Source organism: Poecilia latipinna, unplaced genomic scaffold (genome assembly GCF_001443285.1).
Source record: "Poecilia latipinna isolate Pla-1442-1.1 unplaced genomic scaffold, P_latipinna-1.0 Scaffold11, whole genome shotgun sequence".
NCBI lineage: Eukaryota > Metazoa > Chordata > Actinopteri > Cyprinodontiformes > Poeciliidae > Poecilia > Poecilia latipinna.
The window spans coordinates 358,938-375,279 of NW_015112627.1; the positions used below are offsets into that span (position 1 = coordinate 358,938).

At 41.3% G+C, this 16,342-nt stretch overlaps 1 long non-coding RNA gene across 1 annotated transcript in view; it reads left to right on the plus strand.

Annotated features, from left to right (window-relative positions):
* Positions 1-12,564, plus strand: part of LOC106945974 (uncharacterized) — a 40,532-nt gene extending 27,968 nt beyond the window's left edge. Inside the window, exons 3-4 of the long non-coding RNA XR_001424664.1 lie at positions 10,782-10,847; positions 11,446-12,564. This is a non-coding gene — a long non-coding RNA (uncharacterized LOC106945974). The remainder of the gene's footprint in view (positions 1-10,781; positions 10,848-11,445) is intronic.
* Positions 12,565-16,342: the final 3,778 nt, after the last annotated feature.

Below are 16,342 nucleotides of genomic sequence, written 5' to 3' on the forward strand. Positions count from 1 at the left end.
TTTGTCGGTCTGGTTTTAACGTCAATGTGTGGCTGCCTGGTGAACCTGACTCTACCCATGATCGCCTCAGCTGTCACGATGCATCTTAATGAGCAGATCTTTAAAAAAGTAAAGGCTCAATCCAGACTGTCTATTGACCATCAGTCCCATCAGCTGTTGCAGAATTATAATAATCAATTTTATAGAAAAATTGAAATTATCGCTGACATTTCTGGATGTGACATTTTACTTTAGCTTTCCCCTCACACACTTAAGACTTAATTTTGACTCATCGCAAACTTCGGACAACTCAATCTTGGTGCTCAAAGGTCTCAGGTTTGACTTGGATTTGCCCATGCAAGGCTTGAAATGTCACCTGGCACAAGACTTAAGATTTGATTTAGAATGCCCCTTAAAGACTGGGGACTTATACTTAGCCACCAAAGGGTTGATATTTGACCTGCACTATTAAAGACTTGAGAAATGATTGTGAACCTTCACTGAAATATGAAATGAGACTTGATTTAGCTTTCAATAACTTGAAACTTGATTTGGACTTGTTAATGTCTCTCCAATGTTGGTTTTAAGTGTTTAGGTGCTTAATAAGTACTGCTGTAACGACTTTAAATCAAAAGAGTGAAACTACTATAAAAATAGTACTGCTTCGCCCACCCAAACATGTCCACTTAAATCATGAATTGACAAAATAACAATTGTTTGGACAGCTGGATGATTTCACCAGCCGAACATCCATAATCAAGATCACTTTAACAATGATCTTACCTGTAGTAGGCAAGAGAAAACGTTAAAAACAAAGCATATATTCTGATCTGATCTAAAGAAATTTGAGCATCAAAGAGCTTTAGAAAGAAAATCCTTTGACTTTTAATATGTCAAAGGATTTTAAAAGGATATTATATGATAGTAATCTATAGTATAAAGAATACACTTTATTGATCCCAATGGGAAATTGCTTATTACATCCAAAGTGTTAAATATTAGTAAATACAAATGTAACCACGACATATAAAAGTTGTAAAATATATACATTAGTGTGATATTGCAAGTAATCTATATATGACTATATACAAAAACATGTAAATAAATAAAAACAAGCATGCACATGGAAATATGTCACGTTCTCAATTAGACGCGGGGGGAGTGTCTTAGCACTGTCAGTCATGCTCATGTACATGCTGCTCAATGTGCTATTGGCGGAGAACTTCATCATCTGCCATCGTCTGTGGCTATATCAACAAGCCTGAGCATTCATGCAGGCTCCTCATGAACGCCTAGCAGAGAAGAAGGGTGACGGTGAGCAGCACATACACAAGAGTGATTGACATCACTAAGACCCTCCTCTTGGCTCTGATCATTTGTTTCTGACTCAGCTGTGTGTTGCTGTCATTAGCACTGGTAGAAGAAAGAGGAGCTTGAGTTTTTCGCAGCTTCTCTGTCTCACGTTATATTCTCAGGACTTAGTGACCGTTTTAACAAATATGTAATTTTTTTATTTTTTTTATAAAAGTTACTCACTGCCACAAGTGAGACTTCCAGACTTTTAGATGTTGTTCTGGTTTTTTTTGGTTTTTTTGACATCCAGGATCAGTTTTTAATCGCCTCTTAAGAGTCGTTTTTCATAAGCCGGCCACTCCTGAGACGGTTCACTGCTGCTCCGTGTTTTCGTTGTGTGTTGGATAACACCTCTAAACCGTAGTTTACTGTAGCCAGGAAGCCTTGCAAATGGTTCTGAAAGCGCTCTTGTTCTTGAATTTCTTTAGATTAAAGCGTACTGGATCACTTTCTGAGATCTTTTAAGGCACTTTGAGCAGGATCTCTGTTGAGGGGATTTCCACAGCTCTGGCAGTCTGCTGCTGCATTTTAGTTTTCATTCAGGTAACTTTGTCTGATATATAACACATATTTGACTAACGGAGACATTTGAGCTGACAAAATAGCAAAAGATAGAAGGAACCTGTAAAGGAGATGCCGTGTCTAAATAACTTTGTAAAGCTACTAAACATCTGGCGGTTTTAAGGCTAGCCAAGTAAAAACTCTCACATGAGACAAATCATCCAGTGGTGAAATAGAAGCATATTGAAGAGAATAAATCACACATCTGGACTGAAATGGACTACCAGAATTTAACTACGCGTGGACCTTCCCAAAATATGTAAAAGAAAAAAAAAGACAAAAACAGTCATTTATTGTAAGTACGTAAAATTTTATTTGTATACTGTATTTTTTACCTTTCATGGTAAAAAAAAAAAAAAAAAAAAATCCACAAGACGTGTAGGAACATAACATCAAATTAAATTAAAAGCCTGCCTGTACAAATAGGCTTTTTTGCTGTATTTTAAAGTAATAAATGGAATCGACATGACGTGACGGCAATGGCAGAGGATTCAACAATCGGGGTGCAACAGCTTGAAACGACCAATCCCGACGGGTTTTAAACCGGGAATGTGAGGCTAACAGACGACTCAAAAATCAGACCCAGGCTTCAGAGGTTGGACTGATCAGAGTATCCTGTGAAACTCATGTTTCATCAGGATCTTTTCATCAGGTGAAGTGATCAATGTTTCAAATTTGTTGGGTTTTGCTGAAAGCATTTACACTTAAACTATTCTCAATCTCAACCAAACAGTTATTAATTGTTTAATTATTTAACCATGTCTTTACGGCTTGATGAAAAATGATTCACAGCATAGCGAATCGGCATCAGACTCAAAACATAGATCACATTCAAAAAACCCATTGCTTATGCTTACATTCCCATGTGTAGCCCTGTTACCGACACAGTCAAACCTCCGTTGTCAGAGGCATAAAAACTAAACTCGGTAATCGCTGTTGCTTTCATCTGTTTTAAGCTCAGTTCTCGTCTTTCCCTTCACCTTTTCTCCGCATTCCTTTAATCTGTGAACTTGTTTCTTTTTCCTGCTACATGACTTCACGAGTGTCATGGACTTTATTTTACTGCATCCCGGTTTACCATTAGGTAATTGTCTGCAGCTCTCGTCTGGAGCGAGGAACAAACCTGACCACTTAGGTATCCCAGGAATCCACTGCATCATCACATTCTGCTCCGATAACGCTGGAACTGCCCGATTCCTATCGCTGTGGATCTTGCAGCTGTCTTCTTCTCTGTAAGTGTTTGCCGGGATGTTTTGGTGTGTGGGAGTGAGATGTGTTGTGTCCTCATACCATAATAGGCCTCCCTGTGTAAGTGTCCCATAATTCTAGTCTCGTGAGTATAAACAGCTCTAAAAGGAAGCGAAAGAGGAGGAGGTTTTCGCTCTAACTCATTCGGCTCGAGGTTTACACACAAAGTGGACCCTGATTCACCCTTGATGTCAGACGACGGCATGGAGGTTTCCGGAAGGAATTTTAGGCATCCCAGGAAACATCTTCCCGATTCCTACAGGCTTAGTATTAGACTTATCTTGTTCAGATCGTGAGCCCAGAAACTCTCTTTCCTACACGTGGCGGCCAGAACGCCCTGATAGCCAGATGAAAAAAGCCTAATTCACGTTGTGACTGAGCAGCTGGGAATGCTGCCGTAATCCCGGCCGTGCCGAGCCACGAGTGACGGATTCCATCGATGAGGCTGAGGCGGCACGCACTCTCGGCAAAACCACAGAGGATATGTACAGGATGTTGTGCGGGGATGAGAGAAGGAAAGCGGCTGATTTCACTCAAAGTCGTGCTTTAGAGCTGAAAGCTGGATGGCGGCCTTCATGCGTGTTCGCCTGCTCGTACCAGCCTGTCGTGTAATTTTTCCACTGTGAGGGTAAAAGTCAGGGTCCGCTCTCTGCCGTGTTTAAGCAACACAACACAAGCTGGTAAAGACACAATAAACGGCGCAGGCTTTCCTTCGATGTGGGTGGCGGTTCATTGCACGGCCAGAGGAGAAAGCATCAATGAAGCCTCAGGCACTTGTTGGTTATCAAAACCAAAACAAACACAGACTTTTAACACACGGCAAAGCAGTAGGAAGGTAGTTTGTTCTTTTTTTTTTTTTCCATAAATGTATGTATTTGATAAATGCAATTGGTAACAGAAGTACTCACCTTACTGAAGTAAAAGTGCATAAAAAGTGTCGTTTTAACAAAAGCAAAATAAATAAATAAATAATTACAGTCAATGACAATAGGATGTTACAAGACGTTTTTAGAAAATATCTTACAATTAAACTTTTAGGCTTTTATGGACTTATTTATTTATTTTTTTTTTAAATCCTCAAAAATACTTGACTGTAAAGAGAAATGAATTGATGCCCAGTGGTGAGTGGCTACAAAATGAGAGTCCGAAAGGCGAAGATGAATTGACCCGAAGTCTAAGCTGTGAGATAAGAGTGAGTGCTAAAATAAAACGGGACGTTACCTCTCTCGTTTTATTTTTGTTACTTTCAGATGAGGGGATGCTCAGTTTGGTGCTCGTTCTGAGCTTATTTCTTGTTAATTAAAATTATTAAGTATTTTTTTTTCACTATGCTAATATTTGTTGTTCGAAGGACTCTGCTCTGCCATCTTCAGTGCTAATAAAGAGAAAATCCTTTCAGAGTGCTGTCGATCCCTCAATCAACAACACTCGGCGTGGAAGATTTCAGAATATTCCAAGGAGAATCGAAGATGTTTGGGGAATTTATGGAAAGTAAATTATCAAACATCGAAGCAAGCAAACAAATGTTATTATTGTCTATTATGCCAGCAGTTTATCTATTATGCCAGCAGTTTATGTCTGCCAGTTGCAATTCTGATCGTGTTGTGACAACTGAGTTTCAGTGTTTAGACTAAAGAGCCGTCTGAATATAATTTGAAAGATTTTACACTCATGTCTGATTTCCCGCTCGCCTGTTCACTCGATTTCGAGATCTCACCCTCCACAGTGAACGACGGGTGAGTGAGTGCTTTGGAGTGTGCAGCTCGTGGAGTGCTGCGCCCATGAAAGACTCTTCTGCTCCCACTCAGTGGGAAGAGAAGAGTGGGCTGCTGTGGAATTGAGAACCCTCTCCGCCCCTCGCAGCGCTGGGTGAGAGCCACCGGGTCCTCGCTAAGTGCTGCCGGCCACTATTACTGTGAAAAGGACCCCTCTCTGGGGTGTCCCTTCAAGTGTGTGCTTAACGGGACACTGCTGAGAGCCTCGGCCAGCCAGCGTGATTGGATGTGGATGTGTGTGTGTGTGTGTGTGTGTGTGTGTGCTTGTGTGTCGGCGCAGCTGCATGTGTGGGCCTTTGCGTTTGCTTGTATAATGTGTTGCTGGGAAGGTTTGTACCGCTGAAACCAGATCAGGTATGTGTGACAGCCACTGCGTGAGCGTGCATTTATAGAGCGGCGAGTGTGTGCCAGGTTACAGTATTAATAGAAGGCAGTGAGTTTTGTACAAGACACTAATAGCCGCGAGGCTGATATTGCTGGATCAGTTTCCATCACACTGTGTGGCGTAGAAGCGCCTGATTCAGCAGGTGTCTCCCCCTGAAGCGTCCTCGATGTTCCCTGGCTCCTGGAATAGAGCCGCGGTGTTCTGAGCGAGACCCGGCCTTGTGATGCGACTTAGCTGCTAATCTAGCCGGCTATTAAATATGATCACATATTACACAGTCAGAGGGATAGAAAAGGCCCAAACGGAGGAGGTCAAGCAAGCAAATCCTTACCCAGCAGGTGTTTTACGGTTTAAGGTAATCTTTGAATTTGATCGTGTTTCTTCTGACTGGAGGAAATGCTAACGTTTTGGAGCGGCCCTGTTAAAGCCCTGAATTAAATCTGATAGAGAATCTCTGGAGCGAAAGATTAGGGTGATGGCGAGGAGGCCTTCCAACCGTGAACACTTGAGGTTCATTATCAAAGAACAATTGTTAAAACATTTATTCCTTTTAAAAATGCTCATACATGGGCTAAGGCAATATATTTATATTTATTTGTAGGCTTAGACCAAATCTAGCCTGAGAACCAGACCAATAAAGCCCAAAAAACAATAAATCTCTTTTTTCCTTCTGGAAATATAACCAAGACTAACATTAAATGAAAAGGTTTAAGAAAATGAGGAAATAGTGTAGCACTCATGTATATCTTCTTGTTTCTCATTATCAAATAATAATCATCAAAATAAGCAAAAAAAAAAAAAAAAAAAGCTGGTTGGGTTGCTATGATGTCTGATTATTTAAAGACTGTGAAAACACTTCAGATGCCTATTTTTATGAAAATGTAAATAAAAACTTTTTTTATTAAAACGTAGTGCTCCTTTATCATTTTTTTTACATTGTTTCTCATCAGAAAGTTCTTACTTGAAAGAAAACGAATTGAAATCTGTCAGGTGTGTGAAAAAGCTTGACCTTAACAATATTAACAATACACTAGTAAATCTGAATTATTACAATTTATTTTCTATTATTTTCCCAACTGACACTGAGACTTTTTTGCCTTAAAAAGTGAGAAAATGACAGAAATATTATAAAATAAAGGCAAATGATGGGCTACCTGTAAAATATACCTGAATACACAAAGTATCATAAGCTTTAAGCCTATTTTCACCACGGTTTTTCAGTGTTGCACTGTTCTATTAAACGCTAATTAGTTTTTTAAAAGACTTTCTGCCTCTGAGGTCTGTGAAGCCATCTCGATCGCCATTCCCCCTCCACAGAGCAGAAGACATGTCAGTCGATACTCTAGGAGTTTGAGGAAAACAAGAGGAAATACAGATGTCAAAAATGATCCACTTGTGATCGTGAGGTGATCATGTAACAGGACCAAATTTGTCTCACATCTAAGTAAAATAAATTCAATGTAAATGTAAGTAAAACGAGTAGGAAATGAATCACACTTCACACAGTCCATCGTTCATCATTAGTCTAAGCCTCTGGGGCCTCGTGGTGAAGCTTTGCTCGCGGACCTGTGAGAGCTCTCAGTGGGTATCGTCTGCGCGGGTTTGGCAACGTTTACCCTCGAAACCTTTTGGATGGCAGCGATTCAGCTGCGACTGAGCTGTTTTTAGAGTGCAACTTAATGGAGAGGGAAAGGGGATCCTGGAGTAAGTAGACAAAGCTGATTAAGTGAGTCTTGGGTTTCTCAACTGGTAAACCGTGACACAGTGAGGGGATTGAAATGCCACAGAGGGTGCATGGAAGTACCCCTGCTGTTAATTTGTGATTTATTTGACTGATACTTTTCCAGGGTGATAAAAAGATCAGCTTCAGATGTTTTTAAAAAAAACATGAAGCTGCAAGGTGAAGCAGTAGGTATCATCACTGTTGCCTGGCAGCAAGAAGGTCCAACGTTCAAATCCTGGCCTTTCTGGATGAAGTTGTCACGTTCTCCTCGTGTCTATGTGGCTTTTCTCTGGGTACTCCAAAAACATGAGGGTTGATTGATACATCCTTGTGAGTGAATTGAGTGCATAACCTTAACTTTATGGTGTCCTTTCTTTTATCCACACATAGTCAAGATTATGCATACAGGAATAAATATTGTCATGCAAGTCCTAGTTATACGACTCCATTTCAAAATGAGATTTGATGCTTTTATTTCTAATAGAAATAAAGATTTCAACCGTCTGACTCAAGCTGTTTCTCTCAGAGGAAAGAGCATTTCTTCAAATGATCAGAACCATCACTAGAAACCACTGCAGATCAAGCTAATCGTGGACTGGAAGACGCTAAATCAGTTAACTAGAAATGAATCCCCACTTCAAAGTCGCCATCTTTACGAAAGCATCAAATTCGCAGGTTTCATCATGTTGGAGGACCTCTTGGTGAGGCTTTTTAAACCTAAGAGCCCAGTGCCAACGTTCAAGCATGGTGGTGGAAGCATCATGCTGTGGGGCTGTTCTGCTACCGTCTGTACTGATCTACTGAATCCAGCAGACAGAGGATTGAAGATACCGTGACTATTTTCTATCTCTTTAACATCATCATCATCACCACCAGCAGCAGCAGAGAAACATTAGGAAACTTTGATAAAGAGTTAAGAAAAATGCTGCTCTTCCTTCCACCATCACTCCCAGTAAGAGTTTTTGTACAGGAGGTTTAAAACTACAGTATTTTCACATTTTTTTAAATCCTGGCCTTGAATTAGGACTTTCTGTTTATAAGGCTTCAAATACGTTTTGTCAGACCTGTGTCTGAAAAAAGGGAGACTTTGCACAGGTTGCCTCCTTCACATGGAGCGATGTCTTTTTATCATGTGCAGGAAAGCAGATCGGGGTTTCCCTTCTGAAACAGAGAGGGCCTTCGCCGATATGAAGATGAAATCATCTTGATGCCGGCACCTGTTGCTGAAAAGCATATTTATGTTGCTTAGCTTCAAGAGGCTTTCACAGATGGTGGCGTCTGAACTGTGACCTGTCGACGGGCAACATGTTTCTCTTCTCTTTCCCCTGGAGGATTCTGTATCTTTCATTTCCTAAAAGGATTTTCAGGTTTTGATTCATCAGCGCAAAGGAAAGTTGTCCGTTCACGAACTTCTAGACGATGTGGTCGGTCGCAGAGTTCTGCACTTATTTCCGTAATATTTTAGGTTCTGTCTGGGGTCATCTGGTTTAATCTTTATTGTGCTAAAGATTTTTCTATTAATTTCTTGATGCAGGTTAATTTGATTGTTATACATTTTGTTCTTCTTTTGCCTTCTAAACTTGATCTCAGAGGTGAATATTTTATATTTTATAAAGTATAACTCCTACAGTAAAGCAACCCAGTCCTGCTTAATTTCCCCGATCAATTTTTTAATTGAATCTAAAAATTTTAGAGAATTGAGCTCTCTGATTTCTGCCGTATTTATAGGAATATTTAGGGGTTCTTTGTAGGATCAACAGGTAATATGGTAAGACCAGGAGGTGTAAGAAGCTTCAAACTGATTGAGAGGGCCACTGAGTTTGTCAGGTGGATCGTGTTGCCATGTGCCGCCGTGAAATGACAGGTGGTGTGAGCCAGTTGGAGGCTCGTCCTCGTGCGAGCTCACACACACACGCACACACACACACACACACACACACACACACACACATCTGGGTGTTACACAAGCCTGTAATTACAACTTCAGGAGGAGGCCGAGTGGAATCGTGCTCACTTGAATACAGCATGGCGGCGGCACACATACGTGCACACTCTCACTTCACTTTACACACCATCATGAGCTGGCAGTTGTTTCATTTTCCACCTCAGGTCAGGTTTAGTTCATGCAAAGTGAGTGCGTGTGTGTGTGTGTGTGTGTGTGTACGTTGTAATCCTGCTCCAGTTTTATTTTTAAAGCGAGCTCAGACAAAGGCCTCTAGTCAGACCGCTCTGAGAACAGGACCTTGGGAACATGACCAGTGGCTGTTGCGTCATAGTGTGTGTGAGTGTGTGACACGGGGAGCAAAAAAAAAGGGGAGAATCTGAGTTTTCTCCCGTAAAGAAGTTGCTTGTTGAAGCTGCAAAGGAGCAAACAAGGAGAAAACGCTCCTAGAGATGGTCTGCCAGACGTGAAAGAGAGCGCATAGCTGCGGAAAAATACATCACAGCTTCTCCTGGCGAAGTGGATATTTGAATGTCAAAAGACGTCATGATTTGATGTCACAGGAAGGATTTTATTTGCTATAGGAGCAAGTGGAAACAATGTTTGCCTGAGCAAAAAAAAACAAAAAAAACAAAACAAAAAAAGAAAACAATAACCACACCCAGAAATATGTTCCCTACACTGAGTTAGTGAGGGGTAGAGAAAATGGAAAGGTAAAGTTAAAGAATGAAGTCCAGACAGGTGGATAAAAGACTGTAAATGCAGAGATTTCGATTAAGTTACTGAAGAACCGACTTAGGAGTCCATACAAATATAAAATTGGTATATGAAAACTAGCTGTTTGGGAAACCTCAGCATGAAAACCACAAAGCCTGAACTCCATGTTCTGATTTAATTTGAAAACTTGATTGGCTCCAAATCATCCAGATTGCTCTCTTCCATTTTGCAGCTTTTGCTGTAAATATTAACATCATCCTAAAGAAAGAACAAACATACAGGTGCATCTCAATAAATTATAATGCAATCCAGGACATTATTTTTTTTTATTTCAGTAAGTGATTCAAAAGGTTTAACTCAGATGCTAAATGCATAACACAAAGGAAATGATAACGGTTTTCAGAAAATCTCCAAAGATTTGAATACAACATGAGAACAGTAAAAAAAAAAAAAAAAAAAAAAAAGCTAAAATATTGTGACCGCTGATAGCTACTGACTCACTCCACTAGGCTGGTAATCCACAAGAAGCCATTGTTAAAGACTGTTGCTGTATACAAGCAAATTAGTGGAAAGTTAAGTGGATGGAAAAACTAGAATATGAAACAACGTGTAGGACTTAGGGATTGCTACGGCATTGAGAGAATTGTAAAGTAAAACCCATTCAGAAGTTTGGGGGGAGATTCACAAGGTGTGAACAACAGTCTGAGTTGATCTTTAAAGAATCGCCACAGGAGATCCAGGACTGATGTTTCTGCTCTTTGATTCCTGTTTGCATTAGTCTGAACATTTTGTAACTAAAACCCACTTTACCTGGGCTGAGGAGACAATTTAAATGCTCTTGTTTTCTAGTTTTCAATAGTTAACCAGAAAGATGAAAATTAATAAGTTATACTTGAACATTCGAAATAAGTTGGTCTGCATGTTGAATCTGGAAAATAAAAAGAGTTTCAATTTTGGAAACCGAATTACTGAGATAAAATCACTGTTTGATGGTATTCAGATTTACACGAATCTGTAATAGTTGTTACTGAATACTGAAACCGCATGATTGTTACCTTAAGTGTTCAGTAATAAGTTTGGTTTTCTTTACGGTTACAGCTGCGTCTATTCTTGCCCGAATGCAGTCTGGATTTGAAGGACATGAATAATAAAAATCTGCTCATGGTAAGAGTTTTTCTTGCAAATATACAATGGATATTTGTACTGAGGGATATAAAAAAAATTGGAGCTTTTAAGTGGAAATTCTGATGAGAGAGGAAAGGAAAGAAGTAGGGTGAGGAAAGCTGAATTTGTAGGGCAAGAAAAAAGGAGCTGCAGGAGGAGACTGAGAGGAGGAGAAAGAAGAGACACAGGATCGCTTCTTCTACATTTGTCTTTTCTCTTGATCTTTGGAAGCTTCCCAGACCTGGAGACACCGGAGTACCTGGGGAAGCCTGGCCTCACTTACATTACATCACACACGCACGCACGCACACACACCCACACACACACAGAGCTAGCGTGTAATCTGTCCCATAGCTCTGTTGCCAACCCCCGTCTTTCCTTTCTTTCTTCCTCCTTTTCTTCTCATCTTTTTTTTTTCCAGCGTTCATGACGCACTCAGGCATAATGAAACTGTTAAGAAAAGTCCGGTCTGGGGCTGAGACCCAGAGCGAGTGGGTGCGGAGGGACGGGGGGTGTAAAGTGACACTATGCCAAAGCACTATTTACAATGCGCCTCTTTAACACACGGCCTATTTATAGCTGCCAAATCTTTTCTCAGCGTCCGCCACACACTGTTGCACCGTCACAAGCGCAGGCATCAAATGGCACCGGTGGACTGGCTCGACGCCACGCTGCCGGAGAGGACACGCCTTATCCTCCAGCATGTTCCTCCGTGAGGCCCGGCCTCGCTGAGCTCCAACCGCCTTCAGCCCTCCACGCTCTGCCATTCAGGATCAGGACGTTCCCCTTTTCTCCATTCACCGAGTGCGCTCAGCGTTCTTCAGTCCTGCTCTCTCATTGGTCCGTTCATCGGATGAAAGGAGAGAAGAAGGGATTTGAGTTTCTGTCATGACTTGTCTCTGTATTAAAAAAAAAACAACAACAAAAAAACAGGAAGAGCAGGTGAGATAAAGACAGGTGATTTTCTCCTGAAACCCACGTGCTGTTGCGTAAAGAGCGACTCTTCAGTGGAGAAGAAGCAAAGAAATATTAACCATTTGAGCGATGTTTTTCAAACAGTGTGTTATTGATTCTGATCGTGATTTTTCATTTTTATTTTTTTTTTATGTCATAAACTGAAATTTCGGGGTCTTGTGCTCATTTTGTTGTCAGACTCTTTTCTAAAATGTAATAGTGGAAATTTTACAGCGTCACTGTTTCCAATGAGGTCACAAAAACAAACCAGATGTGAGCAACAAAAAAATCGCATATGAAAGGACAACGGATGTATTTTTCTTCGTATTTTTCATCAATATTGTTAAAACATAATCAATAGACTAGACCACATGTCTCAAACTCAAGGCCTGAGGGCCAAATCTGGTCCACCATAGCTTTTTGTGTGGCCATCCAGGCTCCAGATGGCCGCATAAAGTTGTTGTGTGTTTAAACGTTTTATCAATCTAATCAGTGGAGTTTTTACCACTTAAAATGATCAGTTTCTCTAGTTCATATTCATTTAGAAACAACATCAGGCTGAATTGTGTTAAAACCTTACATTTAGACCTGGCAGAATGAGAAAATGAAAATGTACTTGAGTTAAAAGGTTCAGAGTTTTTTTTTTTCTTTAAGCACTGCTGCTGGCTGCCTTTTAGGTTTCTGAACCAGAAGATTGCCTGCCCTTTTCTTGCCCTGACCCAAATTTCACTTGCATAAGAACCAATAAACTCATCTACGCAAATAATCACATTTATTAGCCGAAAACACGCACACAAGTGAAAAGAATCCCTTGAATTTTTCTGTATACCAATGAAGACACCACACTTTGCCCAGAGACATGTTTTCATATTGTGGTCTCCTCCAAAACATTTTAGTTTATGCCAGCTTGGGGGCAAAACTTGGTGTCTGATGATCAGAACGTTGGCCATTACAAAATATATTATGTGCTTTGTGAGTGTTTTTTGTTCACAACTTTTGTTCAAAAGACGTTTTTTTCATGATCACCATGGTTTCCCTGCCCTCGCCTGCAGCACATTGCTTCACTGAAACTCTGTCTCTATTGATTTATTTTGACCTATTTTTATGTCAGAACTAGATGATGCAAAATAGATTACTAGATTATTTTATTTGGGTGGATTCTCTGCACTTTTGAAGGAAAGTGAAAATGAATTGTAGTCCTTAGGTTCAACTTGAAAATGGCTTCAAAGTTATTTGCCTCCTTGAGGGATTTTGGCCCAAACTACATGTATTTTCTACCCATGTATTTAGCCATTGTGTATCGGTTTATCTTAGTTCATGCGTGGACAAAGTCGGGTACATTCAAAATAGCAAAAGTATGAAAGTTAATTATTAAATTGTAAATTTTTAGGAGAACATGCAATAGATATCAAATTTTTCAATGACGATTTTATTTTTTTAGCTGCAGAATATATCAAATTGTAGCATTTCAGTACCGATATCTGCATTGTCACTACCCCGAAGGATTGCTTTTATGCAATATATTCATAGCTAAACTTGAGGACTTAAAGAGTGATGAGGATTGGTGTTACAAAAATAAATGTAGCTGAAATGAGAACATGAAGGGGAAAAAGTAAGACAATATAATCCCAATAATCAGCAATAGTATCACAATGACAGGTTGCACAGGCCTGGTCACCACTGCTTTCCTTCAAGATCTTGGCTTTTATAATCTAAATCAATAGCGTCAGATGTTGTGCTTGTCTTGACGATTGTGAACTCACCTCACTTGAAAATATTCTGGTCTATGAAACATTTTTCTACTCCAACATGGCTTAGAGAAATGTAATAATCAGCGCAGCTTGAAAGGTATTAGGTGTCAGCTAAACAGGAATCTGCAAAATATAGCCAAGCAGGCCAAGAAATTATTTTGATAAAAAAAGGGAAATCCCACGCAGAATCATCAAACCAGCTAATAAGCTTATTTATCATAAGTGTAGTTGTCATGAGAAAGGGTATGAATAATTCTAGATATTATCTATCAAAACATGGTCATTTGTGCAGAAAATGCTGACAGTTGATATAATCATTACCTACGAATTAAAATTCTACATGTGAGTGACCAGGACCGAACATCCTGTAGGAAATGTAATTCCGTAGCTCTTTGGCGTTATGTTTTCTGTGACAACAAGGCGGGCTGACAGTCGAGGGGCCGTTAAGCCATAATACAGGTGTGTGCGTTGCGTGTGCGGTTGAACCGCAAAGCTGCTACTGCTCTCAACCCTGAACCGGCGCTGCTTCCCGGGGCTCGACGACACTCGCCAGACGCAACCTGAGCGTTGGTGTCGTATGCGGCGGCGCTGGTGTAAGTTTGCTTGTGTGTTTACTCAACAGGGTGTTAACGTCAGTTGAGTAAATTCATGTTTATCCTCACACGTGTCAGGAGAGAAGCAAGCCAGCATGCCTACACCGCTTTGCTTTGCCACCATCTCTCAATGTCCACAAACACACAGATAGTTAAAGTGTCCTGAGTCAGACCTTGTTGCGCCCCTGTGAGTGAACGTATGTACTAGCTGGCCAGCATAACCACAGCTCAGGGTTTTGGTAGTTTTCCATGCGTGTGGCGCAGGCCAGAGGGGGCGTACAGTTGCTCACTTGCTTTGGCTTTCCATTGTAATATCTATGGTGGGCGGTGTGAGAGCGTCACCACTGCTTCCTGTGCGCAATGCTTTGCACGGTCAATCACACAGACTCAAGAAGATTTTACTGACTGTGAACAACAACAACAACAACAAAAAAAAAAACAAGAGGAGAGCTTCATCACAATACATCCGCTAATAACATGCCGCCCTCTCGGTCGTCCCTTCTCTGTTCCTTGCCGAAGCCTTTTGGGAGGAGGCTTGCGGCCTTTTTCTCAGCTCTCCCCCGGGACTCTGGTCCAGCTGCCCCAGCATTCCCAAACCTCAGCCTGACTTCACTGCCCAGGGCCTGCACACTGACATCATCATCATCCAGACGTCCACGCACAGGAAACTCAGCTCAGCGCACACGCTCCAGAGCGGGGACGTCACCGCTCGAGACGAGTCACACACAGACACGCTGATGCCACTCTGCAGAAGATAAAGTTCCCATGACTTCTGGGCTGCACAACCACTATGGATTTCACTTGGAATCCATAGTGGAAAAAAAAAAAAAAAAAAAAATGCATCTGTGAACATTTATCGGGATAACCGGCCGGCCGAGTCCGATGCTAGCAGTTAGCAAACTGGAAACTAATACCCACGGGAATGCGGTGCTGTAGAAGCAGGAAAAACTACAGAGCTCAGTTTATCACCAGCAGAATGGACTTCTTACTGGTTTTGAGAACAAATTCATATTAAATACCGTATGGGGCTGTGATTTTAGCTTTTGATGGAAATCATTCTTTGTCTCACAGAGTCGTTCATTCTCTGCATTAAACGCAAAGTGTTTCTCCGTCTCCGATGAACGGAGCATCATGTGACGCACCCATAGCACATCAGGAAACGTGCTGAACTGAAAAGCTAATGTGCCGCATGGAAAAATGCTATCCAGCACTTTTTTTTACTGTGCGCTCTGCGCATCTTCGCTTCGACACCTGTGGAGTCTCTCACAGCTCTGTGACACCTGGTTTCAAAAAGCCCCTTCTTCTTCACTTTACTGGAGACGTGTGAACGGACAGCTGGATAGCAACAGAAATGCTATGGTTTCACTGGAAACTGGCCCTGTGTGAATCGGGGCGTCTAATAAGTAAATGGACTTCAGTGTGATTATAAATCCAGCTGTTTCACGTAAGCCCTCAGAGATTTGTGAGAGAACAAAAATGAAAACATGGAGAAATTAACAGTAGGAGTTGGTTATAAAACTACATCCCAAGTTTTAAGCAACTCATGGAGCATTGTTCGATTCATCGTCTGAAAAGCCTGACTCGACTACCAACCTTTTGAGACATGACCATCCGCTTATCCAGAGTCGGGTCGCGGGGTCAGCGGCCTACACGGGGTGACCCAGACTTCCCTCTCCTCAGCCGCCTGGGCTTCTCCTCCGGGGGAATCACTAGGCGTTCCCAGGCCAGATAAGAAACATAGTCCCTCCTGTCTGTCCTGGGGCTTCCTCTGGCGTCCAGGAGACGTCCTGACCAGACGGCACATCAACTGGCTCCTCTTGATGTTTCAAAGCAGGCGCTCTACCCTAACTCTCCCTAACTCAGTGCAGATGCATCACCAAGAGGTGAATTGTAATAAAAGAGTAGAGCCACAGCTCAGGTGGAAGAGTGGCAAGAAGGAAGTCATTGTTAAAACTCACACTGTGGATCAGCATGAACACACTTTCTTCTGGTGGCAGTATCATGCTGTGGGAATGCTTTCTAACAGCATCATCAAATAGGCTGGTTAGGGTTCATGAAAAGATTGATGGATCTAAATACAGGAAGAAAACATGTTAGAGGATGAAATAAGAGTTTCAAGAAATACTCTTGAAACTGGAAAGACCTTCCAACGAGGACAATGACCTTAAACATACAGCCAGAGCTACAATAGAATGAT